This window comes from Aegilops tauschii, chromosome 5 (genome assembly GCF_002575655.3).
Source record: "Aegilops tauschii subsp. strangulata cultivar AL8/78 chromosome 5, Aet v6.0, whole genome shotgun sequence".
In the NCBI taxonomy this organism is placed as follows: domain Eukaryota; kingdom Viridiplantae; phylum Streptophyta; class Magnoliopsida; order Poales; family Poaceae; genus Aegilops; species Aegilops tauschii.
The window spans coordinates 343,859,651-343,887,096 of NC_053039.3; positions in this window are offsets into that span (position 1 = coordinate 343,859,651).

Below are 27,446 nucleotides of genomic sequence, written 5' to 3' on the forward strand. Positions count from 1 at the left end.
TAAACAAATAGCTGCACGCACGCCATCGAGTATGGTTAAATTTCGACACGGTAAATATAATACAACTGTTTGCGATATTAACGTGTCAACTTTTTGTTTCAAAAAGGACTTCGTTAGCTACTAATGTGTGCGCCTCTTCTCAAACTGGACGATTTTTTTACCACGGCATATATGTGCCATGTCATGAAACCATGCCAAGTTTCATGTTTTTTGGGTGACTTTTTTATTTACTGGGATTTAAAAACCGAGATTCTCATTGTTTCAGGACAACGACAAGTTTGTAATTCATTCTCATTCCGTAAACGAGACCTAAACATGCACCCAATGACACATGTACGATTTCCCACCCATTTTGCTTCACTGGAGCATGTGGTTGTAGTTCAAATTTGAATTATGGACTACATTAGATGCATAGAAAACTTAGTGATTAGTAATATATATACAATGGCCAAACGAACCCTGAACAGTTTCAAATTTCAGCCCGACACTCCTGTTATTCTATGTTGCCTGTAGAAAACAAATTTCAAGGCGAGAAGAGGCATCGATTATCATTTCACCCACAAGAGGGGCATGTTTCCCCACCGGAACCACGAGGGTTGCGACAGGCTCCGGTTTGTAAAAGGCTTGTAATATAGCTTCGCCCAAATTGGACAATTATATATACCATGTAGTGACATCGTGCCAAGTTTCATGATTTCCTGGTGAGTTTTGGATTTATAGACATTTAAAAACCGAGAATCGCAATGTTTGTGGCCAGGCCAGGATGGCGAGATGGTTGAATTCGTTCCCATTCGTTCCATGGGACCTAAACATGCACCCCAAGGAAACATGTACGTTTTTTCTAGCCATTTTGGTGCACTCGAGCATGTATTTGTAGTTCGGATTTGAATGATGGACATTAAATGCCTAGAAAACTCAATTAATGAATAAAAAAGGTCAAACGAACCCTGAATAATTTCAAAGTTCAGCGTGAATCTCCAGTTGTTCCGTGTCACGTGTAGAAGAAAATACGAGGCTAGAAGAGGGAGTGATTATAGTTTGGCCCACAAGGGGACACGTTTCCCTATCGAAACCACGAGGGTTCTTGCGGCAGGCTCCGGTTTTTAAGAGGTTCGTAATAAAGCTTGGCCCAAATTGGCAATGTTTTTACCACGACATATATGTGCCATGACATGACACCTTGCCACCTTTGATGACTTTCTGGTGAGTTTAGGATTTATGGGGACTTAAAAACTGAGATTTGAAATATTTGAGGAAGAGCCAGGACACCGGTACGGTTGTAATTCGTTCCCATTCCTGGCATGAGACCTAAACATGAACCCAAGGACACATGTATAATTTTTCTAGCCATTTTGGTGAACTAGAGCATGTATTTGTAGTTCAGATTTGAATTATGGACATTAAATGCCTAGGAAACTCAATTAGTGTATAAAAAGGCCAAACGAACCCTGAATAAGTTTAAATTTCAACAGGGATATCCTGTGGTTCTATGTTGCCCGTGGAAGAAAATACAAGGTGAAAAGAGGCAGTGATTACATTTTGCCCACAAGGGGAACATGTTTCCCTATTAGAACCACAAGGCTTCTTTGAGAGAAGCTCCAGTTTTTGTAAGAGGTTTGTAATAAAGCTTGGCCCAAATTGGACAATGTTTTTACCATGACATATCTGTGCCATGACGTGACACCATGCCACCTTTGATGACTTTCTGGTGAGTTTAGGATTTATGGGACTTAAAAACCGAGATTCGAAATGTTTGAGTACGAGCCATGACACCAGTACGGTTGTAATTCGTTCCCATTCCTGGCATGGGACCTAAACATGCACCCTAGGACACATGTATAATTTTTCTAGCCATTTTGGTGAACTGGAGCATGTATTTGTAGTTCAGATTTGAATTATGGACATTAAATGCCTAGGAAACTCCATTAGTGTATAAAAAGGCCAAACGAACCCTGAATAAGTTTAAATTTCAGTACGGATATCCTGTCGTTCCATGTTGCCCGTAGAAGAAAATACAAGTTGAAAAGAGGCAGTGATTACGTTTCGCCCACAAGGGGGACATGTTTCCCTATCGGAACCACGAGGCTTATTTGAGAGAAGCTCCGGTTTGTAAGAGGCTTGTAATAAAACTTGCGCCACAATGGACGAAAAAAATTCCTCGACATATATGTGCGATGTCGTGACACCATGGCAGGTTGCATGATTTTCAACTTAGTTTTGGATTTACGGGGATTTAAAAACCGAGATTGTTCTCACGAAATGTTTTCAAATAGCACACGGTTCACTCACGAAAGCCGATATTCAATGAAAACTTCGTGGAAACCATATTTTAAAGTTTCATAAAAATCTGAAAAGAATGTGAGATGTTAAGAAGGTGATGTTTTATTGCGACACAAAATTTCAAGTTGAAAAACATTACGAGATGTGAGCTATGAAAAAGACAAATTCCGCCCTGAATAGTGACATTACTATTCAGCACTATTCAACACTGATTTTGTCTTTTTCATAGCTCACATCTCTTAATGTGTTTCAACTTGAAATTTTGTGTGCCAATAAAACATCAACCTCTTAACATCCCGCATTTTTAAAAAAAAAATTGAAACTTCAAAACATCTTTTTCTCGTGGTTTTCACCGGTTTCCACCAAATCTTGGTTTCCGTATGATATCCCGCCCCCCACTGCGCGCACGATCTGAGTCCTGCGTTCTGACTAGCCAGAACCCAAACCCCACGGATCGTACGTGTGCACCGTTGGATGCTCCCAGATCGAACAGCAACCCTGAGCCCTTTCGACAGCACATGCAGTACATGGGTAAGCACTGTGCGCATGCGTCGTGTAGCTCACGCTTCCTTCTCTACTAGGTTTTCATTCAAAACAGGCTACCGTTTCTCGCCACTCCTCTCATCGGTTTCCCGCCTCTTCTCCCAGATATGCATGATGTAGATGTTCGTTTAATTCTTATAGTTCATCTCATCCGAAATCAATTAGTTTTGTAAAAAACTATTTTAAGATTCATGGAATTGTGCATTGTAAAGGTAAAAACAAAAAGTGACAATTCATTTAGAAAAAAAGGTTTGGGCAATTAAGATATGGAAGATGCTAGAGAACAAAGGAGAAGTGCTTGTGTTTTGAGGTTTGTGCATTATGCTTAAGTTCAACCATGGAGTCTTCTAGATTGTACATGTGGCAGAATCTGGTGGAATGTAGATGATATCCAACGGCCAGTAGTGCTCGGATTTGCCATCTCTGTACCGTCGGATTGGCTTCATCCAACGAGCAAGTTTCATAGTTATTCGCACACTATATATGTGTATAGATGTATAGATGTATAGATATATATAGATGTGTCCCATGCTAGACAAAATAAAGTTTGAGCGCATGAGTGGGACGACCCCCCTGCTGCCGCCTCGAAGTTGGGAAACTGACATCATAGGTATTGAACCAGGCTTGGTGTCGGGTACGGTGTTTGGTTTGTAATGTACTTGGTGTGGCCCGTCGAAGTTGTGCATTTGGGATTTAAACACATCATACACCATCGTACCCATACATATTTTTGGGCCGCATGCAGTGTATACAGGGTCTTCTGATCAACCACGTCTCCCTTGTGTGGTTTTTTGTGACGACACGGATATCTGTGGGCTCCCCGAGTGTATATATATCATCCCTTTGACTGATAATGAGGGTTATGTGTTGGCCATGAATGGATTCCTCCGAGTTCATGTTAGGGCCGGTCACCGTCAAATGTCGGTCAACCAAAGCTCGGGCTCATGCGTTGTCAGGATTCCCTCCCAGATGCTCGGATTGCTGGGTTCGGCCTACATCAAACCCTGCGTACGTATCTCGTCCTTAACTACCTTGCCTTCATGGTTGTTGTCTGTATCGAGAGGTAGGCACCACATCTAAATTGTACATTATTCTATATTGAAAACACACATCACCCCTTCCCAACGTACATCATTTTGGGCCGCATGCAAGAGGTGCTGGTTTTGTGGTCCCTCTCGTGCGATGTTTATGATGGTTCAATCTATTGGCCCAAGCGGTTTATCGACAACAACAACTGTCCTTTGACCAAACGAAAGATTCATTGGTCCGTCTTATGGTAGGTCATGGCGACATGCATGTATGACCAAAGTATCGATCATTACGTGCATCCGCCCCGCTGACACGATGGGCCAAGCATCCTAGCTAGGTATGACATTATGTCATTATATATATCCTAGCTAGGTGGTTGTTAGGGTGCTTTCGGGTTTGCGAGGCAGGTGCCACCAAAGTTATGCATTGTGTATTTAAAGTTTTAAACATCCCCAATATTCGTACATATATTTGGCCACTTCCAGGTGGTTCTTGACTTCTGGCCCCTCTCATCGATCTTCAATGACGCGCCCAACCGTGGGCCCGCGGAGTCAAAGTTGTGCATTGGAATTTTGAACATCACATACCACCCTTTTCACTCATATATATTTGGGCCACATGCTAGTGTGTCTGTCTTTTGACCCTCCCTAACGTTATTTTTTGCTGCAAAGACTCTGATGATCCTCAACAGACACGGGGTATAATATCTAAACCGTGTGCGATACAAGTGCGATGTGAATCACCACGACCGCGCAAGCGTGAGAAAATTAAGGTGGAGGTACTGACTAAACCGTGTGCGATGTGAATCACCACGACCGTGCAAGCGCGAGCAAATTAAGGTGGAGGTACTGGCTAAACCATGTGCGATGCAAGTGCGCTGAAATCACCATGACTGTGCAAGCACGAGCAAAAGGTGGAGGTACTGGCTCAATCGTGTGCAATGCAAGTGCGCTGAAATCACCACGACTGCGCAAGCGTGAGCAAAGGGTGGAGGTACTGGCTCAACCGTGTGCGATGCAAGTGCGCTGAAATCACCACGACCGTGCAAGCGCGAGCAAAGGGTGGAGGTACTGGCTCAACCGTGTGCGATGCAAGTGCGCCGTAAAACCACCACCTGTGGAAGCTAAAGGCGGGTAAGTTTATTTGGAAATTAGGACGAACCATGTGCGATAGACCAGCTAGCTAGAAATATAAAAAACAAACTACCCGCCTTGAGCGTTGCAAAAATCGGCGGATCTGCGCCACTTTTCCTTATTATCATACACGCATATTGTTATTGGACCGTGCGCGATCTTGGGCACTCCTGCCCCACATCATATCCTTTACCCAAATTTTAGTAGCCGTCGTACTTCAACCGTCGCCCACACTCCTCTAGCACCAACCTTATAGTAAAATTTTAGCAGCCGGGGCATTTGAACCGTCGCCCTCCCTCGTCCACCAACCATCTCCACCCACCATTACTAAAATTTTCAATAGCCACGGCGTATCCTCAAACACCACCCCCCTCCACAGTCCCTCACCCGCCCCCCTCCCCCCTTCGAACCCTAGCTCGCGGCCGCCGCTGCCGCCAACCCTGCCGGTCTGCCCGTTCCTCCTAGCTTAGATAATAAAGTTCAGGTTATCCAGCGATTCCCATACCGTCGCCCCACTCCCCTGAGTTTTTAGATGAGGCCTGCGGTGTCCCTCCCCACCAGATCCACATCCCCTGCTCCGGAATGTCACAGCCTAAGCTCGACCACGTATCCCGGGGAGCCCGACGAGCGTTCGACCAAGAAGAGGTTTATCATGGCCTCTCCGGCGGACGTTGGCGAGGTGGCCGCCGTTCGCCCCGACCTGTCAATCCCGGAGCAACACGTCACCGCGGAAGTCGGCGAAGACGTTGACTACGTTGCCATGCCGAAGGCTTCATGTCAGCGGGCTAGCGTATTACTGTATCTCGGGAAAGCTAGCTACCACATCAAGCTCGTCCACACCGACGGCTTCACGCGGGCCATGTCACATGTTAGGTCGTCCATCCCCAACCCCTCTGGTTCAACCGCCATCGATCTCTTCGACGGACCTGCCGCTGATCTCCTCCGCCAAGCGGTCAATGATTTGCGAGCTTTATACGCCATCGAGCCCATTTTGTCACTTCTGAAGGACACCTTCTACGGCGGCGGCTTGGGATCCTCATTTGCCAAGTCAGATCTCATCGACCACGACCACGGCCATGAGGAGGGCACCCACGAAGGTTCTTCCAAGGTGAAACAGCCCATCTGTGACATCAGAGAGCGCACCATGGGTCTGTGCTCTTCCAACTGGAAGGATCCCGTCCATGAAATGTGAGGCAACATTCTATCAGCAAATATTACCTTTTCTAGCTTGCCAACCCGTACCCTTTGTTGTAGTAGCATTTGCCGTGCGGTTCTTTAACTATGTCGTGTTTAATTATTTCAGTTATCCAAAAATGTATTGTTTAATAGGTCTATGTGATGTTTAAGTATGAATTGTCCACTTTAGTTTCACGAATGGCTATATTTGGTTGTTTATAGTGAGTAGATGCCTTGTTTATCTGTATTTGGTTGGTAGTTTGGTTGGAGTGAGCATTTTTTCAGTTATCGAGCAGATGCCTTGTTTATCTGTATTTGGTTCTTAGTTTGGTTGCAGCGAGTATTTGTCCAGTTATCAAGCAGATGCCTTGTTTATCTGTATTTGGTTGTTAGGTTGCTTTTTTTAGAATTTGTCCAGTTATCAAGCAGATGCCTTGTTTATCTGTATTTGGTTGTTAGGTTTTTTTAAGCATTTCTCCAGTTATCAAGCAGATGCCTTGTTTATCTTTATCTGCTTGTTAGGTTGGTTGCAGTGAGCATTTGTCCAGTTTTCAAGCATATGCCCTGTTTATCTGTATTCTTGTTAGGTTGGTTGCAGTGAGACTCTGTTTACAATGGCTATATTTGGTTGTTATACTAGTCATTTGTGCCTTGTTTATTTCAGTCATTCATAATGTGTGGTTCATTATGTGCAAGTCGGAACTGTGCCACTCGACTACATCAATACCAGTTTGAACGGCTATATTTGGTTCCAGTTATTCCTGGTGTAGTTAACACATGCCCTTTATTTCAGTTTTACACATTTATCCAGTGTGATTTTTAAGCATTACCTACGTTCTATTCATTTTCAACAATACCAGTTTGAATTGCAATATTTGATGGTTGTTAAGCCCACTGTCGGTAACATTGCCTTCCATTTTATACCTGCTTTAAAAACATGCTGAAACCAACACATTCAACCTATCATTTGGAGATGATGTTGTTTACCTTTGCTATATTTGTTTGATCTTAAGATTGCTGTACTTATCATGCCTTTCCACTACTTATGCAGGACAACAATGGGAGTGGCCACCATTTTCCGCCGAGGTTAGCTTCATCCCTCGGCTTGTACTCCCCTCGCCGTTCCATAATATAGTGCATATCGATCCAGGCCTGGACACTAGTTAGCTTCTAATATTGACTTGTTGCTTGTAGGTACATATGCCCTTGGCAAGGATCCACGCATCGACCCTTTTTGCGTATGGGGCAATGAGATATTGATGAACAAGCATCAAGTGAGGAAACTGATAAGGATTATTAGCAAAAAGATACGAATGGTGGCAAGCAAATTATTTGTTTATGCTCTATCCAACACAACAGTGAGCTGTAGGATGGTCACTACAAACTCTGCAACCTTCTCTTTTTACTGCCCATAATGAGTTGTTAGACAACAATGTCTGAATATTTTTCGTTCCAAGTGGTTCCCGAAGCAGTTCACTCAAGATTACCTCGCAAAGTACATAATAGGTGGACATGCAATGAAGGTTAAAATATTTCATCCAGACTGGAATGAGCATCGAGATGTCCTAATGAAGACAGTGAAGGATGGACGGGCAGCCATCACAAGGGGTTGGCCTAGAGTCGTGCGCGCCTTACGCATGGAGGAGGGCACGATATGGGCATTCTGCTTCACCTTCTCCAGCAACCAGAATGTCTTCGCCTCTCTCTTTACAGTCTTTAGTACAACTGTGGTTCATTATTCTTTACTTGGTGCTTCTGTAGTTCTTCAGTATATGTACCTATGCATTGAATTATTGGTTTGTGGTTGAACCTATATTTGTAATAAACATGGTTGGATATGAAATAAGTGATTGCCTACTTTAAAATTCATAACATGTGATTTTTAAATTAGGGATTAATTGGATTAATTATGGATTAAATAGGGATTAGACTGCACACGGTTTGCGAAAGCGAAACGTCTGCGATATACGTGGAGATCAGAAACGTTTCTAGGATCCACTACGTGTGCGATCAATCTCCACTGCACACACGACTTTCTCTTGAAAACTGTTTGTGTTAGGCCACCTTGCGCAAACGTTTATCACATAAAAAGTGTGTGTGATGGACAGCCTTTGCCACACAGTTTCTTTCTACGCACCGTGTGTGATGCATTCAATAACACCAACGATAAAATTATTAATATCGTGTGCAATGGCAACGCTATCACAAACGATTTAACGGGAAAAATTGTGTGTGATGTACCTGTGAACGGAAACGTTTTCCTTGGAGCGACTGTGTGGGATGTACATACGAACGGAAACGTTTAGCGGGGACTGATTGTGTGGGATGTACTTGCGACCGGAAACAATTTCGCCATATAATTGTATTTTTTAGCTATATTGTACGTATTTCCGTATTTGAGCGCTCGGCACACGACCTCATTTTGCCGAACGTGTGTGCCAGGAGGGCATATCTCCGACGGTTTCTGGGTTGTGTGGGAAGGACCCCCCCTATCACCCACAATCACTTAGCGACGGTTCCAGATGCCGTCGCGGAAAGGGGTTAAAACCCGTTTGTTTAGGACCGCCGCGCACCAGTGAAAAGGCATTAGAATTACTCCAAAAAGCATTATTATGGATAAAAACATCATAATTACCAGTAAGAAAACATGATGCAAATTTGACGTATCACTATCACTGTTACTGTTACTATTGTTGTTGCTACAACTAGCAAAACTATCATACTACTTTGCTACTGATCACTTTGCTGCAGATAATTAATCTCCAGGTGTGGTTGAATTGATAGCTCAGCTGCTAATACTTGCAAATATTCTTTGGGTCCCCTTGTGTCGAATCAATAAATTTGGGTTGAATAACCTACCCTCGAAAACTGTTGTGATCCCCTATACTTTTGGGTTATCAGGGCCCCAACGCCGGCTTCCCAGACGCTGACATCCCGGCCCCACGGCCGTGTAAGTTTACCATTGTAACCCTGGGGGCTTGACCTATAAAAGCCCCAGGAGGCCTCACGGGGAGAGAGCAAATACGATCATATCATCAGTAGAATGCACACGTAAGGAGAAGGAGCAGCCTATGCTTTGGCTTGTCTTCCTTCCTCCCCAAAACAGCTCCAGTAGCAAGCTTGTAGCATCCACATATAAAGCACACTCGGCAGGACTAGGGGTGATATCTCTCCGGAGAGCCCCGAACCTGGGTATGTCTTGTGTCCCTCACTCGCTCATGCCGACCTCGCCTCTGGAGCCCACCGGTGTCCTCGAGCTTGTCCCTCTCTTTAGCCATCCTTTGGCATCTGCCGTGCGCCCACCATAACACTTATCATTCACATGACTAGTTCATGATCTTTGCTGAAAAATTGGTTGCAAGTTAAGCTTATATACAGTAAATAGTTTGTAAAAGTTTTTCTTTGTCATTTTGAGTCTATCAACTGAATTGTTTGAGGACAATAAATGAGTTAAGATTGGCGGAGTTGATATGTCTCCAATATCTTATTTTTCAAACACTTTTTCTCTTGTTTTGGAGTCTAATTTCCATGATTTGAATGAAACTAACCTCGGTTCACGCTGTATTCAGCAGAACTACCATGGTGTTGTTTTTGTGTGGAATAAAAGTTCTCAAAATTGGATTAAACTTGGCGGAGATTTTTTATTGAATAAATAAAAAATATTGGTACAAATATCCACTGGATGGGGGCCACCAGTTGCTCACAAGGCAGCAGGGTGGGCCTACCCCCGGGGCGCACCCTGATGTCTTGTGAGCAGCTGGTGGCACCCTGATGTCTTGTGGGGCCCATGTGGCTCCTTCTGACCTGATTCCACCTCCATAAGTACCGGCTATTTGACAAAAAAATAAGAGAAAAAGTTTCATCGCGTTCTACAATACAGAGGCGCCGCCACCTCCTCTTCTTCATCGGGAGGGCTGATCTAGAGTCCGTTTGGGGCTCTAGAGAGGGGGATTCACCGCCGTCATCATCTACCTTTCGTCATCAACAATTCCATGATGCTCACCACTAGAAATAAGTAATTCCTTTGTAAACTTGTTGCACGGTGATGGAGATGGATGGTATTTGTAATGTATTCGACTCAATTTGTTATGGTTTGGTCCCTAGTATTCACTATATTTTGATATTGATGTTGTCATGACTTTGTTATGATTAATGCTTGTCACTAGGGCCCGAATGCCATGATTTCAGATCTGAACCTATTATATTTTCATGAATATATGTGAGCTATTTGTCCTATCTGCTAGTTATATGCACTTGTTATTGTTCTGAACCATAGACCCCAAGGTGATAATAGTTGCGATACTCTCCGGGGATGACGGTAATTCGAGTTCATGTATTCACCATGTGTTAATGGTTTGGTCTAGTTCTCTATTAAAAGAAGGCCTTAATTACCCTTAGATTTCCTTATGGACCCCGCTGCCACGGGAGGGTAGGACAAAAGATGTCATGCAAGTTCTTACTATAACCACATATAACTATACATGAAATACATGCCTATATTAAATTGATGAATTGGAGCTATTGTGTATCGCTCTAGGTTGTGACTGTTACATGATGAATGTCATCCATACAAATATCCATCACTGGTCCAACGCCTACGCTTTGCTCATATTGTCTTTGCTTAGTTACTACTATTGCTGCTAGTGTTCCAACTACTACAAAATTGTTATTGTCACTGTTACTGTTACCATTGCTACTGTTATCACTATTATCAAAACTATCGTACTACTGTGCTATTGATAATTTCTACAAAGAAATAACATCTCCAATGTGGATGAATTGACAACTCAACTGTTAAGACTTAAATATTCTTCGGCTCCCCTTGTGTCAAATTAATAAATTTTGATGAAACACTATCCTTGAAGACTGTTACGATCACTTATACTTGTAGGTCATGAATGGGTATGAGATCCATAGATGTTACACCATAATAGTGACCCAACATTTGTGATCGGAGATGCCGTGATTTAGGACCTGGGAATAACAAGCTATGGTTAGCAGACCAGAGTAACATGTAACCGACTCTATATGAAGATGCAAAACTCAGAGTTGTAATGCTCAGAGGTGTAAGGCAGGTTGGCAACATGCCTTAATGCGGTTCTATCAGCCAGGATTATTAAAGATGTTGTCCTACAGAGTAGTCTTGAAAAACGCACCTATATGAGCCCTCACTGTAAACATCGCAGTCTATGAGACTTGTATGATTTCTAGTAAGCTCGCGAATAGACCAGGGAGTACGACGTATATGCTCCAAACTGCAGGGTAGCGTACCGGCAGCTAGGTAATGGTTAAGACTTTGAGTGAAACTTGTTTGAACAAACTAGCAATTCAATGCATAGTCCATTGTCAAGTTGTGAACGAATGTAGCTTAAAACTCTAGGCAGAATTCAACTTAACAGTCTCTGCTGCAACAGTAGTATATTAAACAAGTAGCAAGAAAAGACAAATCTCTAAATGGGTATTTGAGATCTGGTGGGGGATTGTTAGAAATAATGGGCATAACCCAGGTACAGTTTACAAAATCTCAAAGAGGCCCATGCAAAAATGGCAAGTGATGGTGCTAAAGTTTAGTTACTGCTAGTGGAGAAAGTGTTTGACCTCTCTAAATAGTGGGTTCTCTCCATCATACTAAGTGATGTGTTGAGAAGAGAAATGGAAGACCACACACGCGTGCTCGCTCACCCCGCCTGGCCAGACACGCGCTCGGCGTGGGGCTGCGCGTGAAAGGTCCGCCGAAATCCGGGTCCGTTGTCTTGCAGAGGCACAACTTCCTTTTGTCATTTTGTTTTTTTTTATTTCTTGGAAGACAAGTTGTCGGCATGTGGAGAGCAGGTCTACAGAACCATTGATCCTTGTGATCCTGCACTGGAAGAGAATGAATTAGTTTTTTAGGAAGTGCTCTGCATGACTGTTCAAGTTTGTCATCACAGGTTGTCTTCACTAGTAGAAAACAGGGAACAAGTCCCGGTTCCAGAGGGCCTTTAGTCCCGGTTCTAGAACCGAGACAAAAAGGTCGGGACTAAAGCCCACAACCTTTAGTCCCGGTTCACTTACGAACCGGGACAGAAGGGGCTCCACGTGGCCGCTGCGGGGCGCCCAGGCAGGAGGACCTTTAGTCCCAGTTGGTAACACCAACCGGGACCAATAGGCATCCACGCGTCAGCAGCTGGCAGGAGGTGGGGTTTTTTTCAAAGGGGGGGTTAGGGGGTTTTGGAGGGTTAAGTTAGGGGTTTCATATTGTGTTAGCTAGCTAATAGAGAGAAGTATCCTCTCTTTCTCCGTGCTTGGTCGACGCTAGCTACTATACATATAGAGAGAACTCGACACGCTAGCTAGTAAGCAAATGAAGGAACCATTAATTACACAAGATCGTCATGAACATATACAGAGAGAAGTGACCTCTCTTTCTCCGAGAGATTGGTCGAACAACAAGTTTTCGTATATCTATCCGACGGTAGTAGCTACATATATACAATATAAGACCTCTTAGAATCCCTAACATCTAAAGTCTATATCAATTTCCACATGGTATTCTCCCTTCTCATTGATGACGTGGTCAAGAAAGAATCCCACCAATTCCTCTTGAATTGCTCATATGCGATCATGTGGTAGGAGTTCATCCCGCATCTGCCAGATCTAATTTAAAGAAGGGGGTCAATACATATATATGAATGAAACTCGACACAAATGATGGTAATAAAATAAAATTGTGAATATTATTGTTTACGTACTTCATATTATTTTTCAGAGTAGCCCCGCTGAGAGGTCGCATTGTAGATGTACTCGCAAATGTAGTATCCACAAAAATCATTCCCGGCTTCCTGCCACAAGCACTTTACGAGAAATAGAGTTCAATCAAACTCATAATGAAGCATGATAAATGGTATTGATAAAACTATTATCAATGAGAGATGCACGGAACTAGGTAGTAGTACTTACTTTCGGATGTGTAAATCGCAGCTCCCTCGGCAGTCCCGGAACAATTCCGGTGAGCTCTTTCCAAACCCTCCCAGACAAAGAAAATAATTACTTGATATCAAGAAATGAACAAAGTTGCCGGTATGGTGCGATAATGATCGATTAAACTTACTTCTGGAGCATTGCAGTCATGTCTGCATAGTCCTGGGGATCTTTTCGTCTCGAGTCTAAGACAGTTACTACTCCCCGGTCAACCTTAATCTCTAGCAGAATAAAGTGGAATCTGCGCACACATGCATGACTCATCAATTACATTACTATAACCTCGAGTAAGGGAAACCGAATATGCACAAGACAGTAATACTCACTTGAACTTGTAAGGACAGAGTATTTTCCCTTTGTTTTGATTTCGAAGCAACGATTGTAGCAAGTTGTCCTCGGTATCTTCGACTCTGTGTTTAACCGACCATTCATTTATGGTATTTGGGTTAATGAACCCAATGTCATAGATTTGTGCTTTTCTGCATTCGACGATCTTCAATCTACATAATATAGTGAGGATAATTAAATATACATGCAAACAAAGAGCTGAGCTATATATAGAGACTTAATTACAGAAGTAATACTTACAGACATTAGCAAGTCACGAGTTGTTTGTCGAGGGCCAATTGATTGTATAACTGGAATAACTCCACAAATTCAACAGGCAACAGCTCAGTTCCAACAAGGTCGTGCTCCTCTTTAATTCTCAGCATCAAACTATCCTTCCCAGACTCGTTGCAGGTTTTCATGTACCACTCATGCAATCTTCGCATCATCATTGTTAGAGGAGGATGATCAGGTTTGACGAGAGGCTTCCCGTACTGGTATGTGAAGATGTCCACCTCCATTATTTCAAACTGTACATCATGACTTAGGTAATCAGCAGGATTGGTACCGGGCACTAGCCCCGGATGATTAGCGACGACATCGCTAGACACCTTGAGCGGGGGGCACGATTGGTTCGCCCGTTTGCCGAGCTGGGGAATTTTTACCACTTCTTCGTTCTGCTAACCTTGCATCACTGGAAGTACTTCTCGACCGCCGTGCATCTTGATATGTCCTTTTAAGATAGCGGGCATAGTTGGAATCCGGCGGAGCCGATGGTGGTCACTTCAGGGCATCGATAATGCGCTTCGCTTTCACCGGATCTACCGTTTCCTTCGAAGGTGGAGGTTTCTGTGCAAAATGTTCATGCACTTCGACAGCACTGGTTTTTCGCGTTTTCCTCGTCGGTCCTCTCATATGGTAACTTTTCTAGAGCCTTGAGACTTGGACCGTATCTGAATTGCTTCCCGCCTCGGCTTGTACTGCAAGCCGCCGGAACGGCGGCGTCTCTCTTCCGCCGTTGCTTACGCCGCGGACTCCGCTGACACGCCGAAGGAGGCGGAGGAGAAGGCGGAGTGCTCCGACGCGCCGGAGGAGGCGGAGGAGGAGGCGGAGTGCCCTCACGCGCCAGAGCATGCAGAGAAGGAGGCGGAGTGCCCTGATCACTTGCCAGAGGAGGAGGCGGAGTGCCCTGATCACTCACCAGAGGAGGAGGAGGAGGCGGAGTGCCCTAACTCACTGGAGGAGGAGGAGGCGCCCCGTTTGGAAGCTTGATGTACTCCTTCCTCCATAGACAGGTACTCCTCAAAGCATAAACCAGATGATTCTCCCCTTCACCTGTAGGGTGGTCAAGCTCCAGCTCCTCAAATCCCTCCATTATTTCATCCACCATCACAATAGCATAGCCATGTGGAATCGGGCGGCAGTGAAAAGTTCCGTCAGCTTGAGGAGGTGCAATAGAGCCGACAGCCGCCTTAAAAGTGAGGTTCTGACATTTTGTCATTAGCTCACAATGTTGAGCCTCCATGATAGTATCCACGGGGTAGCGAGGAGCTGTGAAATCGGCCTGAACGAGCTCCGTGGAAGCCACGCTGCTTCTCTGCTAAGATGGTGGGGTAGCTTCATGCCGCTGAGATGGTTGGCCGGCAGCTGCAAGTTCCTCTAGCTTTGCTATTCTTGCATTAAGCTTCTGCATTTCGCTCACCTCCGCTTTCCTCTTTCTCTCTCGGCTTCTGTGACCACCGCTACCGAGAAACCCAACCACCCACGGAACGGAGCCTGGTGTGCCTTGTGTTTGTCCTGGGTGCTCAGGATTCCCGTGGGCCTCAGTCAGCTCGTCCTTCTCTCTGTCGGGAATGAACGTCCCTTCCTACGTTGCGCTGATATATTCCTGAAGCTTCTTGATGGTATTGTAAGTTGCTCGTCCGTCCAACGACACTCCCCTGTTTCTAGGTCCAAAGTTCCCCCAACCCTGAAGAACCAAGTCCTTGAATGGTCTGGCCAGTTCAATGTCGCTGGTTGGACCCCTTTAGCAAGTACGTCTTGCTCAGCTTTGTCCCTCAACGGCCGGGCTTTGTAGTAGCCACCTGACCCCGTATGATGGTGGTACTTCTTCTTTGCAGCATATTTCTTGTTTGTCTTAGGCCTTTTCTTACCCTTATCCAATTTCTTGTAGGCCACAAATGCGGGCCAGTGATCTCTTATCTTCTCATATTGGCCGGTGAATTCTGGAGTCTTCCAGTTGTTGACAAACTTTGTGTTCAACTCCTTCTTCCAGTTCCTGAATAGATCTGTCATCTTCTTAAGAGGAAACGCCTTGACCTTTGGCTCTATAACTGGCTTATTCGGATCCTCCTCTGGTGGTAGGATGAAATTCGCCATCAGCGAGGTCCAAAGATCATCTTTCTATCTATCCTGGACATAAGAAACTTCAGGGTCGTCCTTACTCTTATTCCATTGATGCATGCTGATCAAGACGTTGTCCCTAACAATAGCTCCGCACTGACTAACAAATGTTTCCTTGGTCCGCTTGGGTTCAATCGGTTGGCCATCGTCCGCGATTTCTGTGATCGTGAACCTTTCATCCTGGCGCAACCTTTTCTTCGGGCCTTGTGTCTTTACGGAAGTTTAGCTCGATCCGGAGGACTATAAAAGAAGAAAGAAGAGTTAATATGTGTACATACCAAAACAATTAATGCATCAATTAGTCAGCACAGGCTTAATTAATAGATATACCTCGCCGAACTTTGCAACAGCTCCCTCCTCCGTTCGGTCACCGAAGCCGTCATCATGGTCTCCTTCTTCCTCCGCCATTCGGTCACCGGAGCCATCATGATCTCCTTCATCCTCCATTGTTGGATTATCAGAGCCGTCATCCTCTCCTTCCCGACCATCGGTGTCGCTGAGAAACGACATGGGATCACCTCCGTCGCGGATTATATCCCCCAACAACTCTTCTTGTTCTAAGTCTCTGTCCATAGTTTCTGCAATTATTACAACATGGCAATATACAAACATGAGAGATGGATATATTAGTGGCAAACATAGACCTAGCTAATATCGCAACAAGGAATCATATGCATATATGAGCAATGGATTAGTTGTGGACCGCCTCTCTCATGCATGTTTGACGTCCCCCCTCATGTCAAAGTCATCGGGTAGGGGCGGGAGGGGGTAGGAGATCGACATCGCTCTTTCTTCTAGGGTTTGGGTGGCCTCAAGACTTGGTCGGGCGAGAGGAACGGGAGTAAATTTTGAATGTATGAGTCTTTTAACTCATTTTGAATATATGAACATTTTAACTTAGTAACTTGGTAAATTTTGAATATATGTTGAATTCCCGAGAGAGTTAGGGGTGTTCTAAAGCGGCACTACACGATATATAGAAGGGGATAACATCCAGGAATGTTCGGACAGATGAACCGGAGGGGGACTCCTCCCCCCTCATGTCTCATGAGTTTTTACTCCCTCTCTCCCATGAAACATTCATCGAACAAACTTAATATGAGTTTTAACAGAAAACATTCATCAAACAAAATTACAACAGAAAAAATTGACCAAGTTTTCATATATCATCATATAATCATCATCATCTACTACAAAAAAATTGACCAAGTTTTCATATATCATCATATCATCATCATCATCTACTACAAATCTAACAAAATGTTCATCCATCCATACGTATTCAAAATGTTCATATTCTACAATATCACCAAAAAAATCTATGAACATAAAAAATTCTAACTTTTGCATATTCTTTGCATATGAACATACATACATTTTCTTTTTTTCTTAAATGTAACTTTTGCGTGTGAACATACATACATAAAACATTTACGAAAAAAATAAACTTTTGTTGAGCATTACATAATCTCCAATATTTTTATAAAAATGCAAAAAAGAGCATATACCTCAAAATTCAAAAAGAGCATATACACAACATATATAGAGCTTTAAATAATCTCCATTACATAATTCAACTTGAACAAACGAAAAAAAAGAAAAAGAAAAGAGGGGCGGTCATCGAAGCGGCCGGAGCGCGGATGGCATCGGCGTCGGGGCGGGCGGCGGCGTTGGGGTGGGGGGAGGAGAGGAGGGGAACGGGAAGGCGCGGCTCACAGTGTTGCAGGGGAGCGGGGACGGCGTCGGGGCAGGGCTCGGCGACGGCGAGGTTGGGGCAGGGCACGGCGAGGTTGGGGCAGGGCGCGGCGTCAGGGTAGGGCTCAGCGACGGCGATCTCCGGCGCAGCAGCCTAGCGGCGTCGTGCTATGGTTCGGCCGTTGCGGGGGAGAATGGGACATTTGGGGAAAATTTTCTAAGTGTGGCCTTATATACCATAACCTTTGGTCTCGGTTCATGCCACCAACCGGGCCAATACCCACCTTTGGTCCCGGTTCGTGCCACCAACCGGGACCAAAGGTCAGTTTTCAGCAGCCCAAAGGGCGGGAAGCACAGACCTTTGGTCCCGGTTGGTTGCACAAACCGGGACCAAAGGGGGTATTCGTCCCGGTTGGTGGCACGAACCGGGACCAAAGGTGGGTATTGGTCCCGATTTGTGCTACCAAGCGGGACGAAAGGGGGGTGCTTCCCGAGGCCAAAAGTTTAGTCCCACCTCGCTAGCTGAGAGGGGCTCGGAGTAGTTTATAAATGCCGCTGCACCAGCCACTTAGAGCTCCTCTCAACTGCAGGCCTACTGGCCTAAACGTGTCTCTTCTTGTGGGCCTACTGGTCCTTCTGCAGGCCTGAATCCTAGCCCAACTAGCTTGTTGAGTTTCTAGTCGTATTCAGGCCGTGGTGGCCCGGTAGGCGGCATTTTTTAAAAAAAATCCGGTTATTTCTTTTGTTTTTTACTTTATTTATTTTCTTTTGTTTCTACTTACAGCTAAATACTTACAGTTTTTCAGTGATTCTTTTTGCTTTTAGGTCACAAAATTTTTAAACTTTCTCTTAGTGCCATTAGTTCTCAAATTTGAATAGTTTAAATTTGAATTCTTTGAAATTTGTGTGAATCACTAGTTTGTGAATCACTAGTTTGTGAATAACTTTACTATAAAAATAGATTTTTGAGTGATTCTTTTTCCTGCTATTTAATATTACTGTGTTTTATCATTATATTCAATTTGGTAATTTTTAGGTTATTTAAAATGTTTGTTTTAATCAAAAATAGATTTTGTTATTTTAGTTTGCTATTAAAGTTTCTAACAAAAAACTCTTTAAGAAAATTCTTTTTGCTATTAATGTTTTGAACAAAAAATACTTTGAAAATTTTAGTTGCATAAATTTTATATAATTTTACTTTCAAAAATACTAAAGGTTTCAAAAATAATTTTAGTTGATTCTTTTTGCTATTGAAGAATATTATAGTTTTGTTTTAGTTGATCATAATAGAATATTTTAATTGATTATTTTTCGTTCTTTCTTTTTGCAATTAGAGTTTCATAAAAGTTTTCTAGTTCATTCTTTTTTCTATTAGTTCATTCTTTGATCTAAATGACCCTGAAATTGAAAAGCACTTCAAATGAACTCTGAAAAGGTTGAAAGTTGGCATGGTATCATCATTTCACCCACATAGCATGTTCTAAAAAGTTGAGAGGGTTATGGCAAAAACTGGATGCACTTCGTGTACAAAATGGACAATCTCTTTCGAAGTATCAGGGTTTGGACAAAAACTCATCTCTTACAAAGGGATTTCATTTTTTTGAACTTATTTGAACTCCAGACTTTTTGTGTGTTCGAAATGCACCATTCAAAGCCATATCATCAATTTTCAACCATTTATGACTTCATTTGGCATTTCTCATGCATTTACTGCTTTTTAGCTAAATGACCCTGAAATTGAAAAGCACTACAAGTGAACTCTGAAAAGGTTGAGAGTTGGCATGGTATCATCATTTCACCCACATAGCATGTTCTAAAAAGTTGCGAGGGTTACGGCAAAAGCTGGATGCACTTCGTGTACAAAATGGACAATCTCTTTCGAAGTATCAGGATTTCGGATGAAAACTCATCTGTTACAAAGGGATTTCATTTTTTTGAACTTACTTGAACTCCAGACTTTTTATGTGTTCAAAACACATCATTCAAAGCCACATCATTAATTATCAACCATTTCTGACTTCATTTGATATTTTTCATGCATTTACTGTTTTGTAGCTAAATGACCCTGAAATTGAAAAGCACTGCAAATGAAGTCTGAACAGGTTGAAAGCTGGCATGGTATCATCATTTCACCCACATAGCATGTTCTAAAAAGTTGATAGGGTTACAGCAAAAGCTGGATGCACTTCGTATACAAAATGGACAATCTCTTTTGAAGTATCAGGGTTTCGGATGAAAACTCATCTGTTACAAAGGGATTTCATTTTTTGAACTTATTTGAACTCCAGAATTTTTGTGTGTTCAAAATGCACCATTCAAAGCCACACCATCAATTATCAACCATTTCTGACTTCATTTGGTATTTTTCATGCATTTACTGATTTTTTTGAGCTAAGTGACCCTGAAATTGAAAAGCACTGCAAATGAAGTCTGAACAGGTTGAAAGTTGGCATGGTATCATCATTTCACCCACATAGCATGTGCTAAAAAGTTGAGAGGGTTACGGAAAAAGCTGGATGCACTTCGTGTACAAAATGGACAATCTCTTTCGAAGTGTCAGGGTTTCATATGAAAACTCATATGTTACAAAAGGCATTTCATTTCTTCACATGTAACTGCAGTGATATTCTAGATCAAAGGCATCATCATAATAGTTGTGGAGAGAAAGTATTCACTTTTTCTTCGCTTGTGTCATTTGCTTATTGCGTCGTAACCATGGATAATCTTCATCGTTTAACAGGGTGCTTGGGTCAGCCTTGACTTTGAAGGGAGGAATTTCATAAAACTTTTCATAATCTTCAGACATGTCTGTCTTGGTCTCCACTCCCACGATGTCTCTTTTTCCTGAAAAAACTATGTGGCACTTTGGCTCATCGTATGATGTATTCTCTTCCTTATCTTTTCTTTTTCTTGGTTTGGTAGACATGTCCTTCACATAGAAAACATGTGCCACATCATTGGCTAGGACGAATGGTTCGTCTGTGTACCCAAGATTGTTCCGATCCACTGTTGTCATTCCGTACCGTGGGTCTACTTGTACCCCGCCTCCTGATAGATTGACCCATTTGCATTGAAACAAAGGGACATTAAAATCATGTGCATAGTCAAGTTCCCATATGTCCACTATGTAACCATAATGTGTGTCCTTTCCCCTCTTGGTTGCTGCATCAAAGCGGACACCACTGTTTTGGTTGGTGCTCTTTTGATCTTGGGCGATCGTGTAAAATGTATTCTCATTTATCTCGTACCCTTTGTAAGTCAATACAGTCAAAGATGGTCCCCTGGCCAACGAGTACAACTCATCAGAAACAGTGTTGTCACCCATGAGACGTGTTTGCAACCAACTGCCGAAAGTCCTGATGTGTTCACATGTAATCCAGTCGTCACACTGTTGTGGGTGTTTGGAGCGCAGAATATTCTTGTATTCATTGACATACGGGGTCACCAAGGTAGAATTCTGTAGAACTGTGTAGTGCGCTTGAGACCAAGAATGCCCGTCCCTACATATTATTGAGTCTGCTCCTAGCGTGCCTTTTCCAGTCTGTTTCCCCTCATACCGCGATTGAGGGAGACCAATCTCCTTAAGGTCAGGAATGAAGTCAACACAAAACCCAATGACCTCCTCTATTTGATGGCCCGTGGAGATGCTTCCCTCTGGCCTAGCACGGTTACGAACATATTTATTTAAGACTCCCATGAACCTCTCAAAGAGGAACATATTGTGTAGAAATAGAGGGCCCAGAATGGCAATCTCGTCGACTAGATGAACTAGGACGTTCGTCATGATATTGAATAAGGATGGTGGGAACACCAGCTCGAAACTGACAAGACATTGCGCCAAATCACTCCTTAACCTTGGTAGGATTTCTGGATCGATCACCTTCTAAGAGATTGCATTGAGGAATGCACATAGCTTCACAATGGCTAATCGAATGTTTTTCGGTAGAAGCCCCCTCAATGCAACCGCAAGCAGTTGCGTCATAATCACGTGGCAGTCATGAGACTTTAGGTTCTGGAACTTTTTCTCTTCCATATTTATTATTCCCTTTATATTCGACGAGAAGCCAGATGGGACCTTCATACTGAGCAGGCATTCAAAGAAGATTTCCTTCTCTTCTTTAGTAAGAGCATAGTTGGCAGGACCTTCATACTGCTTTGGAGGCATGCCGTCTTTTCGTGCACACGTTGCTGGTCCTCCCATGCCTCCGGTGTATCTTTTGTCTTCCCATACACGCCCAAGAAGCCTAGCAGGTTCACGCAAACATTCTTCGTCACGTGCATCACGTCGATTGCAGAGCGGACCTCTAGGTCTTTCCAATAGGGTAGGTCCTAAAATATAGATTTCTTCTTCCACATGGGTGCGCGTCCCTCAGCGCCATTCGGAACAGATAGTCCACCGGGACCCTTTCCAAAGATTACTTGTAAATCATTGACCATAGCAAGTATGTGATCACCTGTATGGACTGCGGGCTTCTTCCGGTGATCTGCCTCGCCTTTGAAATGCTTGCCTTTCTTTCGACATTGATGGTTGGTCGGAAGAAATTGACGACGCCCCAGGTACACATTCTTCTTGCATTTGTCCAAATATATACTTTCGGTGTCATCTAAACAGTGTGTGCATGCATGGTATCCCTTGTTTGTCTGTCCTGAAAGGTTACTGAGCGCAGGCCAATCATTGATGGTTACAAATAGCAACACATGTTGGTCAAATTCCTGCTGGTCTTGCTCATCCCACACACGTACACCTTTTCCATTCCACGGCTGTAAAAGTTCTTCAACTAATGGCCTTAGGTACACATCAATGTCATTGCCGGGTTGCTTAGGGCCTTTGATGAGCACTGGCATCATAATGAACTTCCGCTTCATGCACAGCCAAGGAGGAAGGTTATATATACATAGAGTCACGGGCCAGGTGCTATGATTGCTGCTCTGCTCCCCAAAAGGATTAATGCCATAAGCGCTTAAACCAAACCATACGTTCCTTGCGTCACCAGCAAAGTCCCCCCACTTTCTATTGATTTTTGTCCACTGCGACCCGTCAGCGGGTGCTCTCAACTTCCCGTCTTTCTTACGGTCCTCTTTGTGCCATCGCATCAACTTGGCATGCTCTTTGTTTCTGAATAGACGTTTCAACCGTGGTATTATAGGAGCATACCACATCACCTTGGCAGGAACCCTCTTCCTGGGGCGCTCGGCGTCAACATCATCAGGGTTATCTCGTCTGATCTTATACCGCAATGCACCGCATACCAGGCATGCGTTCAAATCCTCGTACGCACCGCGGTAGAGGATTCAGTCATTAGGGCATGCATGTATCTTTTGCACCTCCAATCCTAGAGGGCATAGAACCTTCTTTGCTTCATGCGTACTGTCGGGCAATTTGTTATCCTTTGGAAGCTTCTTCTTCAATATTTTCAGTAGCTTCTCAAATCCATTGTCAGATACACCATTGTCTGCCTTCCATTGCAGCAATTCCAGTGTGGTACCGAGCTTTGTGTTGCCATCTTCGCAATTGGGGTACAACCCATTTTTGTGATCCTCTAACATGCGATCGAACTTCAACTTCTCCTTTTCACTTTCGCATTGTCTCTTTGCATCAACAATGTGACGCCCGGATAATTATGCTACAGTAAACCTACGCTAATGATGCCACGTCACCTCTGTTACTGTTGCTAACCTCGCGTTAGATCAAAACGTTTCAAAATCAAATTTGAATTTTAGGCAAATATTAAAAGTTTTCAAACATAAAAACTAAAATGTTCTAGAAGTGACAAATATTTCATAGTTAATTATGGTGGAGAATCCACATATTTATAAAATATTTAAGTGCACTAAAATGATTTAACCCGTAGTGAAAACAATTAAATAAATGCCTAATTTTATAACATATTAAAACTATTTTATTATGGGCTAGGAATTAATCTGACAGTAGTTTATTTATAAATACAAATTTAGATACTAGTGGAAATTTTTATAAAAATAAAAATAAAAGAAAAGAAATAAAACAAAAGACAAAAAAATAAATGGGGGAAAAAGGGGACCCTTCCCCCCCTCGGCCCAACTGGGCCTTGGCCTAGTCAGGCCGGCCAGCCGCCCCTCCATAACCCCCTCACCCGTAACCCTAGCTACCGGTCGCCCCACTCCCCTCCCCATGATTCCCACGCCTCTCTCTCCCTCGATCCACATCTCCCCTCCTCTGCCCCCGATTGGATCGGAGGGGACGCCCCCATCGTTGCGCCGCTGCCCGCCGTCCTCCCCGTCGCCAGCGTTAAGGCCCGTCGCCGGATCTCCTCCCCTCTGTCGCCGCCTCGCCTCCCCTCTCGCACCTCTTCCCCGACCCAATATGGATCGGGAAGGGGCAACGAGCCCGACGCCCTTCCTTCACTGACGCCATCGCCTCCCCGCCGCTGTGAACCGTCGTCGTCGTCGAATCGCCGGCGCCACCTCGCCCCGAAGACACCCCGCCTCCCCGACGCCGCATCGCCGGACCGCTCGTCTTCGTCCTCCTCCACGACCGGCCTCCTCACGCCTCGCCGCCCCGCTTCTCTTCAACGTTGGTGAGGCCACCGGCCTCCTGCTCCCCCTGCACTCCGTCGTTGATCCGACCACCGCACGGGCGCACGCCCTTGACCACCGCCCCGTACGCGCGCCGACCGTGCTCACCGCGGCCTCGCCCCGCCCGGTGTGCCGTCGCATGCGCCCGCAGCCGCGCCGAGCCGCACCCACCGTGCTGCTCCTCCCCGGAGCGCTCGCACCTGCCGTGGCCCGCACCACCGCAGCCTCCTCTGCTGCCTCCATCGCGTGCCCGCGGCCGACTGCTGCTGCCTCTGGCGACCGTGCTCGTTCCCCGCTGTCGTGCCACACCGCCGCGACCCCGCCCGTCCACCCCTGCCTCTGCTCCTGCGCACCGGCGCTGACCCGTCGTGGCCCAGCCACTGCCGCCTCCTGCGGCCTCTCCCTCCCCGCTAGCCCCTGCCGGCGGCCTCGCCGTGGCCACAGCCCCCGTGCCCGCTGGCCGCATCGAGCGCTCGTGCCCGTTCGGGCGCCCTCTCAAGTACCGCCAGCCCGCACCCGCTAGCGGCCAAACCCGCTAAGCCCCTGGGCCAATGACAGGGGGGTCCCAGCCCCCTGAACGTTAAAAAAGATAGATAAAAAAATTATTATTAAATTAAATTAATTAATTAATTAACTTAGTTAATCCCGCTTAGTTAAACTAATTAAACTTAATTAACCTAAATATCTAATTAAACTAACTAATCTGTTAGTTAGGGCAATGTGTCAATGACAGATGGGACCCACATGTCAGCTTGACCCAGTCAACACCTCTGTTGACTGATGACGTCATGCTGATGTAGTAATGCCATTTTCGGATTAAATTAATAATAATAATTTATAAATTGATTTAAATCTTTAAAAATGAATATAAAATAATCCGTAACTCGGATGGAAAAACTTTGTACATGAAAGTTGCTCAGAACGACGAGACGAATCCGAATACGTAGCCCGTTCGTCCACCACACATCCCTAGCATAGCGAACATGCAACTTTCCACCTCCGGTTCATCTGTCCGAAAACGCGAAACATCGGGGATACTTTCCCGGATGTTTCCCCCCTTCGTCGGTATCACCTCCTACCACGTTAGGGCATACCTAGCACCGCGTTTTGCCTCCTTATGTTTTGTGATGCTTTGTTTGCTCCGTATTTACTGTTTCTTCCCCCTCTCCTTCTCCGGTAGACTACGAGACCGATGCTGCTGCTGCCCAGTTCGACTACGGAGTTGACGACCCCTCCTTCTTGCCAGAGCAACCAGGCAAGCCCTCCCCTTGATCACCAGATATCGCCTATTCTTCTCTATACTGCTTGCATTAAAGTAGTGTAGCATGTTACTGCTTTCGGTTAATCCTATTCTGTTGCATAGCCTCTCATTGTTGCTACAGTTGTTACCCTTACCTGCTATCCTACTTCTTAGTATAGGATGCTAGTGTTCCATCAGTGGCCCTACACTCTTGTCCGTCTGCCATGCTATCCTACTGGGTCGTGATCACTTCGGGAGGTGATCACGGGTATATACTATATACTTTATATACATGACACATGGGGTGACTAAAGTCGGGTCGGCTCGATGAGTACCCGCAAGTGATTCTGATGAGGGGGCTGAAAGGACAGGTGGCTCCATCTCGGTAGAGGTGGGCCTGGGTTCCTGACGGCCCCCTACTGTTACTTTGTGACGGAGCGACAGGGCAGGTTGAGACCACCTAGGAGAGAGGTGGGCCTGGCCCCGGTCGGCGTTCGCGGATACTTAACACGCTTAACGAGATCTTGGTATTTGATCTGAGTCTGGCCATTTGGTCTATACGCACTAACCAACTACGCGGGAACAGTTATGGGCACTCGACGTCGTGGTATCAGCCGAAGCCTTCGTGACGTCAACGAGTGAGTGGCGCACGCCGGATTGGACTGGAACGCCTACTAGGCTAGGTCTGCTTTCGGCCACGTTCGCAACATGCAGGTGTGCAATGGGCGATGGGCCCAGACCCGTGCGCCATAGGATTTAGACCGGCGTGCTGACCTCTTTGTTGTGCCTAGGTGGGGCTGCGACGTGTTGATCTTCCGAGGCCGGGCATGACCCAGGAAAGTGTGTCCGGCCAAATGGGATCGAGCGTGTTGGGTTATGTGGTGCACCCCTGCAGGGAAGTTTATCTATTCGAATAGCCGTGTCCCTCGGTAAAAGGACGACCCGGAGTTGTACCTTGACCTTATGACAACTAGAACCGGATACTTAATAAAACACACCCTTCCAAGTGCCAGATACAACCCGGTGATCGCTCTCTAACAGGGTGACGAGGAGGGGATCGCCGGGTAGGATTATGCTATGCGATGCTACTTGGAGGACTTCAATCTACTCTCTTCTACATGCTGCAAGATGGAGGTGGCCAGAAGCGTAGTCTTTGACAGGATTAGCTATCCCCCTCTTATTCTGGCATTCTGCAGTTCAGTCCACCGATATGGCCCTTTACACATATACCCATGCATATGTAGTGTAGCTCCTTGCTTGCGAGTACTTTGGATGAGTACTCATGGTTGCTTTTCTCCCTCTTTTCCCCTTTCTATACCTGGTTGTCGCAACTAGATGCTGGAGTCCAGGAGCTAGAGATCCCGAGGATGATTCTACATGGAGTTCGGCTTCGAGGAGTAGTTAGGAGGTCCCAGGCAGGAGGCCTTGCCTTTTTGATCGTTGCTATTTTGTGCTAGCCTTCTTAAGGCAAACTTGTTTAACTTATGTCTGTACTCAGATATTGTTGCTTCCGCTGACTCGTCTATGATCGAGCAATTGTATTCGATCCCTCGAGTCCCCTGGCTTGTATTATGATGCTTGTATGACTTATTTATGTTGTAGAGTTGTGTTGTGATATCTTCCCGTGAGTCCTTGATCTTGATCGTACACGTTTGCGTGCATGATTAGTGTACGGTCAAATCGGGGGCGTCACAAGTTGGTATCAGAGCCGACTGCCTGTAGGAATCCCCCTTCCACACTCCTTGGCCGAAGTCGAGTCTAGACATTGCAAAACTTTTACTAACATGGCTGTGTGTCTTACGGGCCCACGTCGCCATTGGGTGGTATTAGGATCTTTTATTCCTCGATCCTTACTCTGGGACTCTGAACTCTTTCCTATTCGGGTTAAATGAATTTTGCTAAATCTAACATTAGGATCCCGTTATCACTTTCAACCAGAGAGCCCCTTATTACTGATGATCGTCTGCTGCACGTGAAGACCCTGAAGACACTCTCCGCTGTTAACCCGAGAACTTGTGTTCATCACTTTTGCAATTCCCTTCCATCGATAAACTCGTATGGATAACCACGTATACTCGCCATTCATACAATGTTTCCCAGTTGAT